Here is an 18,402-nt window from a genome sequence, read left to right on the forward strand (position 1 = left end):
GTGGATCATGTTTCCAGTGTTTTTCAGCCATTTCAAAACCATAATGTTTGCACAATTCCCAGTGCAACAGTCTTGCTATATTATTATGCCTTTCAATATACAGTCTTTCTGATATTAGTATGTCGCAACCAGCAACGAGGTGTGCAACCATTTCTAATTCGGTTTTACAAAACCTACATCTGTCTGTTTCTCCCACATGTTCAATGGATTTTATAAACCAATGCATGTGCAGCCCATTATCTTGGGCCACCAATAGTAACCTTTCATCTCTTGGTTTGAATTCTCCTCTTCTTAACCATTCCTGCATTTGTTCCTGATCAACATGAGGTTCTTCCAGAAGTTTTCTGCACTTGCAACTATATTTATGCATTTTCCACATTTCTTGCCTACTGATCTGGTCCTTCACCTTATATTCTTTCTTTTGTTTTTTGGCACATTCAGTTGCTGCCTGATTTTTATCTGCTTCTGGTGTGATTTCCATTCCTGCTTGACAACGATAGAGAAGTCATCTTAAATTTATTCTCCTCATGTTTCAAAACTTTCACTATGTTTAGGTCTTGTGAGGTCAGCATGTGTGTGGAGTCCCACGATTGTAGATCTATACATGTAATCGATTTCAAGGAGGCCCATCCCTCCTTCTGAACAGGGAATATATAATCTTGGTGTACACTGATTTTTGGGGCCAGTCAATCACTCCAAAACTTTAAGTTAGGACAGGAAGAGCAAATTGGTTTATAGCTTGGATTTTGTTCCTACATGTCAATACTGTTTTCAGGATTAATTTAAGTCTTCTAAAGTATTCCTTACTAAGTTTTATTTGCATTTGTTCATGTTTTATTGTATCAATTATATTTATTTGTTTATTTAATCTTCTATATAGGTTGTCTGATGATTCTCTACTAATTTTTGATAACCCCAAACAATCCCAGAGGTAGTTGTCTTAATATGCCCTATGCTGTACAAGTTCAGATACATTAGTCTTTCATAATGTCTTAAATTGTCACATCCATGCATGCCGTTGATATATTTCCACTGTAATCTTTACAGTTTACTCATGCTTGTTTTCTTATCAGGCTTCCATATAGTTACTCCATACTCAAGTTTGTAACTAACAAACAATGACATCATCATTTCTGATTCCCTAGACTTTTATAAATCTTTTTTTACAACCTAATGTTCTATAGCTATCATTAACCAATTGGTTGATATGATAAAAAAAAAACTCAAAGCTGGATCTACACATATACTCGGGGTCTTTAAATGAATCTACAGTTTAAATCATTGTGTGCTGCATTAAATATTCACCTTTCAATTTAAGTCTCCCAATTCTCATATGCTTAGTTTTTGATGTATTTATCAGCATATTATTCTCCTGTGCACAAATGGTCAATTTAGCCAAGTTATTTTGTAGACATGCCTTATCTATATCACATGTAATCAGTTTATCTAGTTCCAAGTCATCTGCATACAGACTGTAGAACACCTCAGACAAAAAAGGAAGATCTGAAAGATACAATGTAAACAAATATGGACTTAGGATCAAGCCTTATGGGGCACACTGACTGTAACCAAGAATTTCACCTGTCCAGGTGTTGTATGATACTTGCCGTATCCTATCTGTAAGCCATGCAGCTATCCATCTTATCAGGAGTGCATTGATACCCAGGTGTTCTAATTTACTGAACGATGTTTTATGTATGACCCTGTCATATGCTGAAGTTACATCTATATAAATTACTTCATTGTTATTATATTGTTATAAAACACAATGTTACAGGTAATAATAGTTCTGTTTTCAAGATATGCATGCTGTTATATGATTTCAAGTCCCAGTCTTTCCATTTCTGACAATAACTCGTCCAGTATTACCTTCTCCATTATTTTTCCACAACATGAAAGTAGACTTAAGGCTCTGTATGACTCTGGGTTTGCCCTACTCCCCTTTCCCTTAAAGACAGGTTTAATATGCACGTCTCCAATCTTGAGGAATCTACCCATATTTATATGATCTAGTAAATAACAGATATAATGGTGCTGTAAGTTATTGCTGAAGTGTTCTCAGGTTATTACTAATAATTCTGTCTCCTCCCTGTGTTGGGATCCAGTTTGCACAGCTCCTTTTCAATATAATCTAATTTAATATCAGTATCTGTTTTATAGGTTCATAGGTTGGTACTAGGCTATCAGCCCTAGGGCCTATACAAGCCTAGCCATAACAATTCCTTGGCTATTTCTTCCCACATTATTTACTTTCCTGGATGTCGCTAGGACAGCTTATCACCCCCCTTTGTGAAGCCAAATTGTTTTGCATAAGATTATGTAAATATATCTATAATCTGTTTCTGAGAACATATTTTATATAAATGTTCTTAAAATTTTTCTTGATCATTTCATACTATGTCTAATTTGTTTGGCCAGCTTATTTATTTCAGTTAGGGGAAATTCAAGCTGCTAAAAGCAGACTTGCTAGAGAGGGATCCAACATACAACAACCAATCTAGACTGAATAAAATATGAAGAAAAGCAGAAAAGTGCAACAAGTATCACTTAACTCAGAATACTTAGGAAGAATTTAAATAATGCTAATTATTAATTAAATAATCCCATTCCCTTTGGATGAAAAGCTTGTTTCTCACAATTAGGGGTTTTAAACAACTCCTACAGTCTTGAATAAAAGACCCTGATTATCTGTACCTCTATGCTAAATATAGCAGACTTGCTAGAGAGGGATCCAATCAAAGAAAGCCAAAACTGAAGCACTAGTCCTATGAATCTGATCTACAGGTCAATGACCCCAGGAAAGCTAGAATTTTAGAAACATTATCTTAATGTCTCATTGGGGGCTATGACTTACATAAAGAACAGGGGAATACAGCGGCAAAATAAATAGAAACACACCACTGGAATACAACTTTAAGCAGGCAAATGACAAGCAGAATAAAGAACCACCACAATGAGAGGACAAGTGCAGCAAAAAAAAAAAAATACTAATCCGAACCAACAACTATACCACCAGATAAATAAATAAAACAGCTAAATTGGAGCCAAAAAAGTGGAATGCTAAATAATTAAATGGTGAATAAAATCCATAAAATATTTATTTAATGCAACACACTTCATTGCGCCACACCGTTTTTTTCAACAATATGCTAGGACTTCATCAGAATGAATACAAACTAAAAAAGCCACCTCTATTTATATTCATTCAGTAATTAACTCCTCTAACAAGCAATACTTATCCTATTAACATTTAAACAAACTTCAAGGTATGCCATAACATAAATAAGTGGTAGCACTAACAATATTGCAAATACATCCATTTAACAAAAAGATATATTTAGGTAAACAGTTGCCTCCTACCTCGTGTAAATAAATATAACTAAACTCAAAATCTAAAAACATCCTAATAAATTTGCACGCATTTCTTTAAATATAAAGTATAACAAATCTAGCTTAACAGATGTTGCATAATATATATTATTGTTACTGAAAAACAGGACAATAAATAAATATTGTACAATTAAAATCTAGCTGCTCTAAGCTTTAAGATAGGGGCTATCAATATACATTCATTAAGTTCAGGTGGATTACCTGCATAAGATAAGTTGTTAGTATAATTCTCAATATTCAATTTTCACTTCTAAGGGTTCACCTCTTGGGTACAAAGGTACTTATTCTAGTACAAAATACTCATATCTTCCCTTTTTACATGGTTTTGTATGTTTATATAGTACATTTATTTTGTTCCCTTTTTGAATAAGATATATATGTTCATGCATTCTTTTTCTTAGACACCCTTCTGTTTCCCCTGTATAGAATGAAGGACATTCAGTACAAAGTACCAAGTATATATAACTCCTCCACTATTGTATGTGTAATGTTTGTTTTTATAAATTGTTTTATCTCCTACTGTTAGGGTTATGTGATCTGTATTCACTATGTACCCATATAGTTTACAGATATCACATTTGTACGTACCAAAAGGAGTATATTCTGACCTAAAATCCATTGTTCCATTACTCTCCACCATATACAATGAATATAAATAGAGGTGGCTTTTAGGTTTGTATTCATTCTGATGAAATCCAAGTGATTGCAGACAAAAATGCTGTGGAACTATGAAGTGTGTTACTTTAAATAAATATTCAATGGATTTTATTCAGTATTCACTTATTTAGTATTTCTGGCTCCCAGTTAGCTGGCTTTTTTTTTATCTGGTAGTGCAGTTGGTTGTTTGGATTAGTTTTTTTTTTGGCTGTACTTGTCTACTCATTGTGGTGTTTTGTTGTTATGGAGGGCAGCCTTTCCATTCCAGTGGCAGAGCTTAATGATATTTATCAGATGGCAGCAATTTGGTGAAGAGTAGACAAGATCAGTCAACTTACTGTAACTGGTGACAAAAAAATAGTTTTGTGCAAAATGGTTCGAGAGTCTTAAAACTTAGAGCTGCTAGTAATCATGTAATATTCATTTATTGTCTTGTTTTTCAGTAATTAAGCAATAACCCATGCCTGGGTGTGGGCAATACTGGATTTACCCATGGTTGGTGTGGTTTGGTCATGAGGGCGAAGCCCAAGTGGCCAAACAAAGACAACCGTGGGTAAATTCAGCATTATCCACACTCAGAAGAGGGTTATTGCTATTATACAATGACATTAAGAAAAAAAAATACTTACTTTTCTTAAATAATGGAATTGTATAATGCCTCCGTGCTGCCCTTCCGCAGCTGTCCGGTATCCTGGCGCAGTTCTGATGTACTGCTCATGTCTATGCTTATGCAGTACATCATAGCTGTGTGTAGAGGAAGCAATGGAGAAAGGAAGATCTCCGTTGCTTTTTTAAAGTTGTCTCATTATGTTAAAATGAGTTTAACTTAGTGAGACAGCTTTAAAAGAAGCAACGGAGAAGGGAAGATCTCCATTCCCTTTTTTAAAGCTGTCTCGCTATGTTACACAAATTTAACATAGCAAGACAGCTTTAAAAAAGCAACAGAGAAAGGAAGATCTCCATTGCTTTTTTTTTTAAGATATCTCACTATGTTAAACTCATTTAACATAGCGAGATTACAGCAACAGAGCTCTTCCATTCTCCGTTTCTGCCTAATACAAAAAAAAGTAAAGACTTATACTAATGGAAAAAGTCTGTCCGACCGGACCCTTTTCCATTAGTATAAGTCTAATTTACAATGGGCACGCTGACCAATCAGCGTGTACATTTTGGAATATTAATGGTGGGGGTCATTGCATAATATATATTATGCAACAGGAAAACTGTAGTTACATCTATAGAGGTACATTTTTTATACTCTGTACTTCAGGAAATGTGTATGAATTTATTAGGATGCTTTCAGATTTTTAGAATTTAGTTACTGATTACCTACATATATATATATATATATATATATATATATATATATATATATATATATATATAGATAGATATGTTTAATGGATGCATTTGTAATATTGTTGGTGCTACCACTTATTTATATTATGGTATACCATGAAGTTTCTCTAAATGTTAATGTTAGATGAGATGATTAATGAATGAATATAAACAGAGGTGGATTTTTAGTTTGTAATAATTCTGATGAATGTCTAGCGTATTCCAGATGAAAATGTTGTAGAATTTTGAAGTGCATTGCTTTAAATAAATATTTTGTTGATGTTATTCAGCATTCACTTATGTGGTACTCACCATTTTTTGGCTCCCAGTTAGCTGGCTGCTATATTTATCTGGTGGTGCAGCTGTTGGTCTGAAGCAGAATAAAGACCTTAGCAGCAAAACCGGAATATCAACTGGTGTAAAAATATTGAAGTACAAATCCTGGAGTAGAATTCACAATACTGGAACTACTACAAGCCCACCACAGACCATGGTACCAGACTATGCAGAAATTTACCAGTAACACTGTTTATGGAAAAATGCTGTAATAAATTACCAAATGGGGTTAAAATCTGGCAGTACGTCACATTTCTGCCACAACTGTGAATGAAACTACAAGATTATAGCCCCAGACAGGGGTCAAAATACAAACAGCTAGCTTTCATGAGTAATTTTACCTATGGAGATAGAAGTGCAGTATAATGTATACATTAAGCTAAAATCTTGCAGTAATACACAGTCTTCCCTCAAATGCAAATGATGCTATATGACCAACTTCCCAGAACAAGCTAAAAAATGCAAATTACTTTTTGGCTAAAACATGGAAAAAACATCACTACACAGGTATCTATAGGTAATATTTAAGCAAAATTTGTATAAAAGCTGTTTTTCTTCCAGTATGGTAAAAAGCTTGTTTACAAACCTCTAAGAGTCCTGAATACAAAACCCATTAGAATGCAACACTATGCTAAATGTAGCAGACTTGCTAGAGAGTTGTCTCATTCTAGGATACTCTTGTAAAGTTTCTTCAAGTAGAGGGACCCTATTTAAAAATTATCTCTGCAGTTGGTACAGTCATTTTTATACTTCTCTATGCAATAATATACTTGTCTTTATATTTACTTTCCAAAGTACACTACCTTTCATTAAGTAAAGAATTTCATTATTCAGTTTAAAAAGCATGTGACAGACTACTTATTGCTGTACATAAAGGGTAATACCACTGAATGGTGAATTATAAGTGCCGACATCTGTCTTTGAGGAGAGAGCAAGAGAGAGAAAAACTGCTTTGTCATAGCTACTATATGCTAATAATATGACTAGTATATTCTAAGAGTGAACAGTAACTACAACAGTGACATGCTGAATTTGTCTTGCTTGTCTCAGTGTGCCAATGAACAAGCAGGAAGGGACAGCAGTACAGAGAAGGGTATTTTTTCTGGTCTTTATCCCCAGTGTCTGTTCATCATCAGTTTCTGGCCAGCTAGCCCATTCTTTGCCATACCCCGGGTGAAGGTTAACTAGAAGAGGTCTCCTTTAAGACAGCAGTCAGGGGTGGTTCAAAGGGTTTTCCTTAAGTTATCTCTCTAAGTCCTTCCAAACACACTCCCAGCAAGGTATCAAGGAGGGGCATGCAATGGATTGATCATGAATGACATCCCCTCACTTTCACAAGTAGCATTCCCTCCAAGCAGTTTTGCCTCCACTCTCAAAGTATGAGCTATGATTCCTCACTCTCAACCAGAGAAACAACTCCACCAAATGGGCCCCTGAGTGCATGCAATCTCCTCCCTTTGCTTGGGAGGGGCATGCAGGCCACACCACTTCATACAATCCTTACCTGCCTGACTCATCTAGTCTAGTAGCTATTAATGGAACCACAGTCACCTGGATTGCAGTTAGGCATCTGTTCCTCAGCATCACAGAGCTAGGCAAAAAGGGTATTATTAGTCTGTCCTGGAAACAATGCATGTGTGTGGGTGTTAAAACAGTCAAACAGTAGCTTTCCAACAGTGTTCAGTTCACAAAGTCCTTCCTGTTTACAGCCCATCTTTTAACTAAAAGGAAAGTACAAGGCTGAAGGCATCTTCCAGGCTCACTTTTCAGCTCTAAAAACAATTATTCCCATGGTCTGAACTCTACAATTTATATTCCATAGGTTATACTCTATACTTCCAAGCCTTCCTTCAAATGAAGCTGTATGTAAGGAACTAACTTCCTCAGTTTAGCCCTCCAGGCTAATGCCCTTTTACCATAGTAAATATTTAAAATCGTTTGATTTAGCTAATTGCGGTGATAATATTCATACCCTCTGTCAGCACTACATATACATACTTTCCATAGTCAGCATGTTACAACTACTCTTCTTCTTCTTTCGGCTGTTCCCGGTTAGGGGTTGCCACAGCGGATCATCTGTCCGCTCATGATTGGCAGTGGAGTTTTACAGTGTCGAATTGCCAGCCCGGCACCCAACCTTCCATAGAACATGCACACACTCATGCCTAGGGCCAATTTAGAGTGTCCAATCCACCTACTGCATGTCTTTGGGATGTGGGAGGAAACCGGAGCACCCAGAGGAAACCCACACAACCACAGGGAGGACATGCAGAGACTGCACAGAAGGCACCCCAGCTGAGAATCAAACTGGAGAACCTCTTGCTGTGAGGCGGCAATGTTAACCACTGCACCACCGTGGCTGCCCATGTTACAACTACTCTACTACCAGCAAATAGAAATCTGGTTTGGGAATCTTAATGATGGATTTTAGGACCTGGATGACGAATCGGCATTTCTGTTAGCCAGATCAGGTCTGTGTGATAATGAAAACTGAAAGAGTAGGTATAAGATTGCCACTGGCACAACTTTACACATTCATCAGCTTAAGTATTACAAAAAAGTCATGATCACTCACTAATGTGAAGTCTCTACTGAAATAGTATTTTAAGGCATAGAAAAACAAATTTGTTGCAAGACACTCCCTCTCAGTAGCTGAGTGTCTCCTTTCTGTATTGTTTCCCTTTCTGATAATACCTCACCTTGAATGTCTTGGGATAATACTGCCCCCAAAGCAACCTCTGATGCATCAGTATGTAATAGAAAATCAAGAGTAAATAAAAACAAGGCTCCATTTTAGTTTATTACCTGCTTTATCCACCTAAGAGACCACTGCCCTTTGTCAGAAGCTTTTCTCCTTGTGAGATCTCTCAAGGGTGGGCAGTAGTTTCAAAATTATTCACAAACTTTCTGTAGTGCCGATTTAGGGCAAGTAAAACCTTTACCCATCTCTTTGTTGAGGGTATAAGCCATTTATACTGCATCTATCTTTTCTATTTCTGCTATTAACATCCCTCTTACTGTAATGTACCCTAATTATTTTGCGTCTTCCATACCCAGCTTACTTCTCTAAGGATTTACAGTCATGCCCACCTGGTATATGAACTGTACCATACCCTGCAATTTAGCTAAATGAGTTTCCCAGTCCTGTAAAAGGAAAAAAAAAACATCACTCAGGTATGCCACAGCATATAGCGAAGGAGGATTTTCTGAGGTGCAGCATGTCCATTAATTCCGGGTTGGACATCGCTTTATACATCAGGCACAGATCGCCTCTAAGCAGGCGGCATGCAACTGAGTAGAGCTGGAGTTTCTTTAACCGGGCAGCATATGGCATTTGTTTGAGCCCTTTGATCCTCTTGGTGAGGTACTTTTGGGTTCTTTCCAGTTGCTGCAGGTGTCGGGTAAGGTACATCCTGAAAGGGGCATTGTATTCAATTATGGGCCTGATGAGGGATGAGTAAAGAGGCATAATGACCTCCCTTGATCTAGATGTGAATCCCTTCATGATTAGGTGGGCTATATAGAAGGTTTTTATAACCACTTTGGCCACGTGGTTGTCAAATGAGAGATTGCTATCAACTTGGGTCCCCAGGTCCCTAATTACTTCTTCCATACTTAATGGATTACCACCTATGCGGTAATTTGTGGGCACTTTGTTTTTGCCAAAGGGGATACACTTTTTGGCATTTAGCTTGAGGCCATGGCTCTGGCACCAGTTATCTATTTCTATGAGACCCTTTTGGAGGATGCTTGTGTCAGCTGGAGTGTCGATTATGGCACCCAGTTTGCAGTCATCTGCAAACTTGGTCAGCCACAGTCCTCCCATGTTGGCCTTTACCTCTGAGAAATATATGCCGAACAAGAGAGGTCCCAGGACTGAGCCTTGTGGGACGCCACTTGTAACTGGTTTGGAGTCTGACATGGCTCCAGCAATTCTGACCATGTGGGTTCTGTCCTTGAGCCAGTTTGCAACCCATCTAGTGACATAGGGGTTTATATTTAAGCTGGATACCTTATCTATGATGCTCGAGTGGGGTATTGTATCGAAGGCTTTTGCGAGGTCCAGGTAAGCTGTATGGACTGCTTTCCCCTCTTCAATGGCCTTGGTGACTTTTTCAAAGAAATCAACCAGGTTTAAGAGGCAGGATCTGCCCTTAACAAAGCCAAACTGGGTAGGATCCAGTGTCTGTAGGTCCCCAATATCTTTATTTATGAGTTCCATGATGATCCTCTCCATAGCTTTGCAGACCAAGCTAGTCAGGCTTATGGGGCGATAGTTTCCAGGATCCGTTGAGGCACCACCTTTGTGGAGAGGGACCACTGTTGCTGTACGCCATTCTTTGGGTACATATCCTGTAGTAAGACTGAGATTGAACAGTAGCTTTATGTTGGGGTTCAGCTCTTCTTGGAGTTCATGTAGGACGCAGCCCAGGACACCGTCTGGGTCCCATTGATGCTGTGTTTTTTGCTTTGGAGAGGGCGGCTCTCACCTGAGCATCTGAGATGTCAGGGCGGCAGCACTCTGCTGGGATAGATAATTGCTCTTTTGGGAAGGGGGGGAGAAGTTTGCGCTGAACCTGTCAGCCAGAATGTTGGCAATGTCTGTGGGTTCAGTGTATTTTTTGTCATTTTGGACTAACTTTGAGCATATCTGGGAGTTTCCACCCAGGTTCCTAACATAACTAAAGAAAGCCTTGTGATTATCTTTAGTGTCTTGTGCAATTTTTCTCTCGAAGCTAGCCTTAGATGATTTTATGAGTGCCCGTAGTTTTTTGCTACTGCTGATCAGAGATGCCTTCCCTTTTAGGGATTTTGCTCTATCATGCAGTAGCTTCCTCCTTCTATTGTATAGTTTGTTTATAGCTGGGGTCCACCAGACAGGACGCCTGCCTTTGGGGGATTGGGTCTTGGTTTTATTTGGGATTGCATGATCCATGCATTCCTGAAGGTGTTCATAGAATGCGTTTATAAAGGATTCTGCAGTCTGGGCCGTATTTTCCACAGGCCCGGGGGCTTTGAAGGATTCCACCTCGGTTTTGAGGAGTGTGAAGTTTGCTTTAGAGAAGTTTTTCACTGTGGTTTTCTGGGCAGGGGGTGGGGTCGGGATGTGGATATCCAGTGAAATTAATTTATGGTCTGATCTTACCAGTGAGGGATACACTTCTGGTCTGGAGCATAGAGTCCTCATGTTGGTGATGATCAGGTCCAGTATGTTTTCCCCTCTTGTGGGAGTGGTGACAAGTTGTTCCATAGCATTTGAGTTTATAAATTCTAGGAACCTTTGGTCTAGGGTGTTGGAGCTAGAGTAATGCTCCCAGTCTATGTTTGGGTAGTTGAAGTCACCCAATATAATGGTGTTTGGGGAGACCTTCATAATTTCCAGTGTTCTCAGGAAGGTCGAGTGGGGTTCCTGGGTTTGGGAGGGTGGTCTGTAGCAGGCTATAAACTGAAAAGCAGTTTTACCCACTGTTAGTTGCACATGGATAGTTTCCAATGCTTCGTGGGTATCTTTGACGAATATTGATACTCCCCCTCCTTTTGTGGTTTGGTTCGAGTTTTGGGGCCGAAAAGTATGGTATGAGGTATAACCTGGTAGTGCTGGGGTGGTCTCGGGAGCCTTGAACCAGGTTTCTGTTACTGCACAGATATCAATGTTCTCCATGCTGAGGAGAGTTTTGAGTGCATGCATCTTGAGGTTTAGACTTCTGGTGTTGAGTAGCATTACCCTTAGTTTCTTTTCCCTTGTGATACCTATGGAGGTGGGTTTGTCTTTTGAGCTTTGCCTAAAAAAGGCACTATGGGGGTGGCAAGAGCCTTTGCCAATATCCGAAAGCCCAGGGGTGACAGGTGCAAGCCATCCCTAGCGAAGCAACATGGCTTGTCGAGCATGTCATCCAAGGCTGACAGGCATTGGATCCCCTTTGATTGACACCAATACTTGAGCCAATTGTTGAAATTGATCATCTTGTCTTCATACTGTGGCATCATTCTTGGTGAGGGTAGGATGTTACTCAAGGTCTGGGTCATACCGGCCTGGGCTACATGCTCAGAGAGCTCCTCTATGTCTCTTTTCATGTAGTCCAGGGAGGTACGTCTCAGGTCATTCACACCAGCATGGACAATGAGTCATATTTGTACTTGCCTTGGAGTGACCTGAATGCTTGTGTTATGTGGCGGATCCTAGCTCCTGACAGGCAGCTCACCATGACCTTCTCCTTGTTCAGCCTGGTGAGTGGGACGTCAGTGTGCCTGACGATAGAATCACCTATTACAAGTGTATCAGGTGTGTTGCTTAGCCTTAAGGGCTGTGACTGTTCGGCACACTGGCTTTGTGAACTATGTGTTGCATGTGTTTTGTTTTGGGGTAGCGGTTTCTTGGATGTCTGCTTTGGAGGTCTCTGCTGCTTAAGCAGATTTTTATTTAGAGCCTCCGAGTATATTTTTGTGTGTTTATGTGTTTGGTTTGCTGTTGTGGTAGGTCTATGTGAGACTGGAATTGTAGTGTGTGTGGTTACCTTCTCCTCCTGACTGGTTACGCCAGTACTGAGTTGAGAGAGGTTAGCCTCCAGTTTGGCTATATGGTTGCATCCCTCACATATGTTGGAACTTGTTGGAAGGAGAAGAGGGTTGTCTGTGTACATGAGGCAGTTGTAACATTGCCTCAAGATTCCCAGATTCACCAGCTGGACTGGAGAGGAGATTGACAACTGAACTTTGGGCATGCTAGAATAGTATAGGGAACTCCTTTATAACTGAAAAAAGGGCCAATGGGGAACAAGGTACTCAAGGGGAGTTTGTGAGATGTAGTGCTTTCAATTTTTTAGTGCTGACTTATATAATTGCTGTAGTGAGCAAGTGCCAGGCTTTAGATTAGGAATAGGGTGTTTATTTTGAGAGTTAGAGCAGTTCTAAGAGAAAAAGTGAAGAGCAGACTTTGTGGAGCCGAGAATGGTTTAAACTCAATTAAGCGGCGCTGCCCGATGCTGTGCTATGTGCAAAATCACGCAAAGCCACGCTAAAGCGGGTTTTATACAGGGGGACTTGAAAGAGCTAGAAATTGGCCCAAAACGGTAAATGAGCAGAAATACTTGCTTTTCAGCTAGATCGGACAGTCGCACAGGTAGTAGCAGGAAAAAAACACTTTATCAGGTAAGCAGTCGCTCTTTTTGCCTCTCTGCTGCTAGCACCACTCTGCAGGACCACGAGGAGCTTGGCTGAGTAGTAACAAGTGCAAAAACCGTGCCAAAGTGGGTTTTATACAGGGGGACTTGAAAGAGCTAGAAATTGGCCCAAAACGGCCAATAGACTACCAGATTCTTGTGCTGGGAACACTCCTCCAGGGATAGATAGGCTGCTCTAAGCTCCCCACTTCCACTGGTGAACAAAGAAGCCTCCCTTTATCCAAAAAAGGAAATGGACAACACAGGAACTTTCCAAAAGTCCAGAATACAGCAAAGCCTGTATTTGGACTACTCTAGGTCAGGAAAGGTGGGAAACAAGGATAATTTTTTTTTGCTTTTTTGTAAGCAAACAGCAGAAAAATGCAATAAATATGTAACACAGGCTAGCGCACTTGAGTGTGTAGCCTCAACAGGTAAATGCAACAAACAGAACAATCTTTAAAAGTGCAGGTGGAAAAACAGCTTTAAACAGTTCAAAACAGGTAAATGAGCAGAAATACTTGCTTTTCAGCTAGATCGGACAGTCGCACAGGTAGCCACACACCAAAAAGGCAAAGTGAGAGGGGAAGGAAAATTTCCTAGAATGCATAATAGGAGTTTGCGTCTATGTTAACAAAAGATGGTGCAGCAACTGTGAAATCATACTATCACACTGCTGTGAAAACTTAAGAGTTCCTGTCCATTAAATGTAGACCATTTTACTTGCCCAGGGAGCTGAATGATGTCAGTGTAACAGTGGTGTAAATCCCACCTAGTGCTAATACCACTGAGGCTTTAAATAAACTATGCTATCACATGGGTGAGCTGCAGAGCAAATATCCTGACTTTGTACATGTGACAGTTGGTGACTGTAATAAAGCAGATCTGAAAGAAGTACTCCCACACTACCACCAGTATGTGGACGTTCTTACAAGGGGTGATACTATCCTGGACAAGGTATACATAAACTTAAGGAAATCTTATAAGGCAAAACAACTTCTACAAATGGGAAACTGACAATTATACCATCTTTCTATTGCCAGCTTACAAACTTGCACTAGTTATAGAGAAACCCACAAAGAAACAAATCAGAGTATGGCCCTAGGGGGCTATGGAGGCCTTCCAAGACTGCTTTGAAAGAACCAACTGGGATATGTTCAAGGAAGCAGCCACAGTGAATCAGCATCTGAACATTGATGAATACACTGAGGTAGTGATGGCATACATTTCAAACTGTGTTGATGGGGTAAGAAATACCAACAGTATCACTATTAGAGCAAACCAGAAGCCATGGCTCACCCCTAAGGTGCATGAGCTTCTGAAGGAGAGAAACACAGCTTACAGGGCTAAGGACAAAGTAGCCCTAAGTGTAGGAAGAGGTAATCTGAGGAGGGGTATAAAGGGAGTATGGCAGAAAGGTACAGAACCACTACGAAGACATGAAGGATGCAAGGACATTATGTCAAGGCATACAGGAGATCACTGACTACAAAATCAGGTCAGCGAAGTGTGAGGACAGCATTGAATTCTTGGACAGTTTGAACATCTTCTTTGGTAGATTTGAGGAAAGAAACAAAAGGTTGGGACTAAAGCTACCCACTGATGAGAAGGATGCAGTACTCAGCCTCAGCACAGAGGAGGTAAGAAGACAGCTAAAGAGAGTGAACCTCAGTAAGGCTACTGGCTCAGACAACATACTGGGCAAGCTGTTAATAGGCTGTACTGATCAACTATGCACAGTGTTCAAGGAAATATTTAATACTTCTTTTGCCATGGCAAAAGTACCCTCATGCTACAAGGAAACTATCATCTTCCCACTACCTAAGAAAACCACTCCCTCCAGTCCTAATGACTACAGACCAGTCGCTCTGACATCCAATTTATGAAATGTTTTGAGTACCTGATCAAAAAGCATCTTTTGTCTTAACTACCTCATGATTTTGACCCTCTGCAGTTTGCTTACAGTGCTAACCGATCCACGGCTGATGCCATATCAGTAGCACTCCACATCTCCCTTGAGCATTTAGATGGCAAAGGCAACTATGTGAGGATGCTGTTCATAGACTTCAGCTCTGCATTTAATACGGTGGCACCAATGCAGCTGATAGAAAAACTGGCACATTTAGGAATCAGTAAACATCTCTGTAACTGGTTCCTGGACTTCCTGATTGAGAGACCACAGAAAATGTGTTCAGATAAGAACACATCAAAGTGCATCACGATTAACACTGGGGTTCCACAGGGATGTGTTCTTAGCCCACTGTTATTCACCATCCTGATCCACGACAGCAATGCTAAGCACAAGTCCAACTATATCATCAAGTTTTCTGATGACACCACAGTCATGGTCTCATCATAAGGGAGGATGAAAGGGCATTTAGACAGGAGGTGGCATCTCTGATCAGTTGATCCAAGGGGAACAACCTTGACCTGAAAGTAAGTGTAGATAGATCAGAGTGCACGTGCTGTGTCTTTAAGAAGCACGTCAAAGACTGAGGTGCACATATAAATGTCAAGCGCGTGCCATTCTTAGTGCTATTTTGAGAGTGCAGCCAGACAGTAAGCATGTATGATTACAGCAGTTAGTTTGTATATAAGTTACGTAAGTTTGTACATAAGTTACGTAAGTTAAAGTGAGTTAACTTCTATCATGATGTGTTTGTATAAAATAAAGCTGCTTGAACAGAACCCATGAAGGCTCTTCTATTGCATCCAAAGTAGGAGAGCAATATGGTGTCAGAACTGGAGAATAATATTCAGAGTCATGAGGTGTGGAGGTGACAGTGAAGGTAAACTAAAAGAAACGAACACGAAAAAGAGCCAGAAAAGAAGTAAAGGCAATGAGAATACACACAAACTATTTATTTCATAAAAAGGACAAAATGGGGCATTACAAGGGCACAAAATACATTATTAAACAAGTGGGAGGCATAAAAGGCTTATTAAGTAAGGGAAATGTTTAAAGTAAAGGTGTTTGACAAAATGATTAACAGAAAAGTAAAATGAGCATGTTTTAAGACAAAAACGGGCATGTTTAGAATAAAACGAGCACAAGAAAAGTACAATGGGCATGAAAAGAGATTAAACGAGCAAAACAGATATAATAAGGGCAAAAAAGGGCACATTAAGCGTAAATAAAGCAAGGCGACTGCATGTTTTTGGTGTTTTGGCATAACTACGGCTTCGTATTGTATCAAGGGCATAACTAAAGTTATTCAAAGTATTTCAAAGTTTGTAAAAGTGCTTACAGTGTGGGCTTATTATGGTGTATGTATTTCAAAGAGTTATTTGTTTGCAAAGTGCAACTATCTCATGAAGTGCAGTCAAAGTATAACTATTTAGAAAAGTTTTTTGTGCTGGGTGTGTCTATTTGCAAAGTGCCACCATTGCAGTGTGTTCCTTGCACTGTAAAGAATTGCCTAGAAAGGTACAGCCATTCGGGGGAAGTTTCAGTGTGTTGTGTACAGTTTATTCACAAAGTGCCATTACTTCAAAATGTTGCTGACTCTTAGCTTCTCCTGCCCATTTCATTCGTATCATGCAGTTATTTGAAGTACTTTTTAAAATGATAAGTTACTTCAACAACACAATAATCTCAAAAGTATTACGATGCCCAAGAAACTTATTTTGGAAAGTCCAGTTACACAGAGGCTTGCATCGTGCAGTTATTTTATATGTTTCTTATACTGATAGGTGATTTTGTGCAGTGTAGTAATTTCAAGAATATTACAGTAGCCGAGAGAAACTTATTTCACAGTTGTACAGAGGCTCATTGTGCTACTGGGCAAAGTTACAAGTATTGGCATACATTTCTGGTATATGTGTGTGTGTATGTGTTCATGCTTATTGCAAAACCCTTCAATGGTATGTGTTAATATGGCAGATGGATTTCGAAAGCCCTTACCTCTTGTACTTGATGAGAATATTGCAGAGAATTGGAGAATATTTGAGCAAGAGTAGGATGTTTTTATACAAGCAGCTTATACAGATAAAAATGTATGCACCAGGGCATTCATTTTGCTAAACCTAGCTGGGTCAGAGGCCATAGAAAAAGAGGGCTCATTTGAGTATCATACCAGCAGTATATGAAGGAGAAGGTGAAAACCATCTTATTATTGTACAGGCTGAGTCAAGGGAAGATCCCGAGTGTTTGAAGCGCAAGTTCAGAGAAATGTGTAACCCCCAGACAAATATTACATTAGAGAGGCATTTGTTTTACACAAGAGATCAGAAACCAAACTTTTGCAGTTTATATAACTGATCTGAGAAACAAGTCTAAAACGTGTCAGTTTGGTGACTTAAAAGGTGAGTTAATAAAGGACAGGCTTGTATGGAGTATTAATAATAGTGCTGCTGGGAGAAAGATCTTGCTTCGTGACAGTGATCTAATTTTGAGTAAAGCCATACAGCTTTGTCAAATCCATGAAGTGACAGAAAAACACACAAGTATGCTTGCAAGTGACAAGAGCATAGTTTCAGCAGGCTCCAGAGCAAATGCAGATCGCATGCAACACGTCATACAGTAGCACACCTAAGCACATGGCTGCCACAACCCCTCCTGGCTCATTAAGAAAACTATGCAGCTTTCCAGCAAGTTCTAAGACCAGTTCAGTTAAAGAAGCATGCTCAGTACAGTACAAGCATGAATTAGCAAAACCCAAGTCCAGTTTCATTGTTAACTATCAGAATTATGGTGCAAAATCATGAGTAAAAAGACAGAAATGCTTTGCATTCAGTCAGCAATGTCACAAGTGTAAAACATGGAACCATTTCCAAAAAGTTTGCAAATCAAGTAAACCTCAAGCAGTTGAAAAGAAAGGTCACACAAAAAGCAGGTTGATCAAGTAGAGACGCAGCAGTCACCTTTCCATGTGGATGGTGTATCAGTAAATGGTTAAAGAGTTGATGCAGTGAATTTATTGGCAAAAAAGCAGTGTTTTGTACTGTCCAGATCAATGGTAAATGCACAGAGCTTGAAGTAGACATTGGTTCAAACTGTAATATTATATCAAAAGACACATTTGCTAAAGTGAGAACTAATGAGCAACTCAATATGGCCAGAAGTGCGAAACTTGTTGCTCATGGAGGTGAAGAGATTCAAACTAAAGGCTCAGAGATGACTTCATGTTATTTGGCCATAAATTGTTACAACTTGTGATTCTATGTAGTCAGAAGACCACTGCAGTCTTTATTGGGTCTCAAAGATAGTTTGAGAATGAATCTGCTTTCTTTTACCAAAGAAGTTCATCACATAAGTGCATCTCCTAGTTCTAATTTTTCTGAAGCCATTTTCTCAAGAGTTTGCTGATGTTTTTGGTGACAGGTTGGGCAAACAGCCAGTAGTATATTCCATGTAGTTAGACCCAGAGGTCACTCCAGTGGTCAGAACAGCAAGAAGAGTTCTGATAGCTATGCAGGATAAAGTTAAGGCTTAGTTAGATAAAATGGTGCAACAAAGTGTAATTTGTCCAGTTTCAGAACCAACTGAATGGGTATCGACTATGGTGGCAGTTCACAAAAA

The 18,402-nt window shown here is 39.4% G+C and overlaps 1 protein-coding gene across 1 annotated transcript in view; it reads right to left on the reverse strand.

The window, feature by feature from the left end:
- Positions 1–18,402, reverse strand: part of LOC122794071 (spectrin beta chain, non-erythrocytic 4-like) — a 1,992,331-nt gene that overhangs the window by 449,405 nt on the left and 1,524,524 nt on the right. The gene's annotated exons all lie outside the window — the stretch shown is intronic.

Source organism: Protopterus annectens, chromosome 1.part0 (assembly GCF_019279795.1).
Source record: "Protopterus annectens isolate FY-2018-M chromosome 1.part0, PAN1.0, whole genome shotgun sequence".
In the NCBI taxonomy this organism is placed as follows: Eukaryota; Metazoa; Chordata; order Ceratodontiformes; family Protopteridae; genus Protopterus; species Protopterus annectens.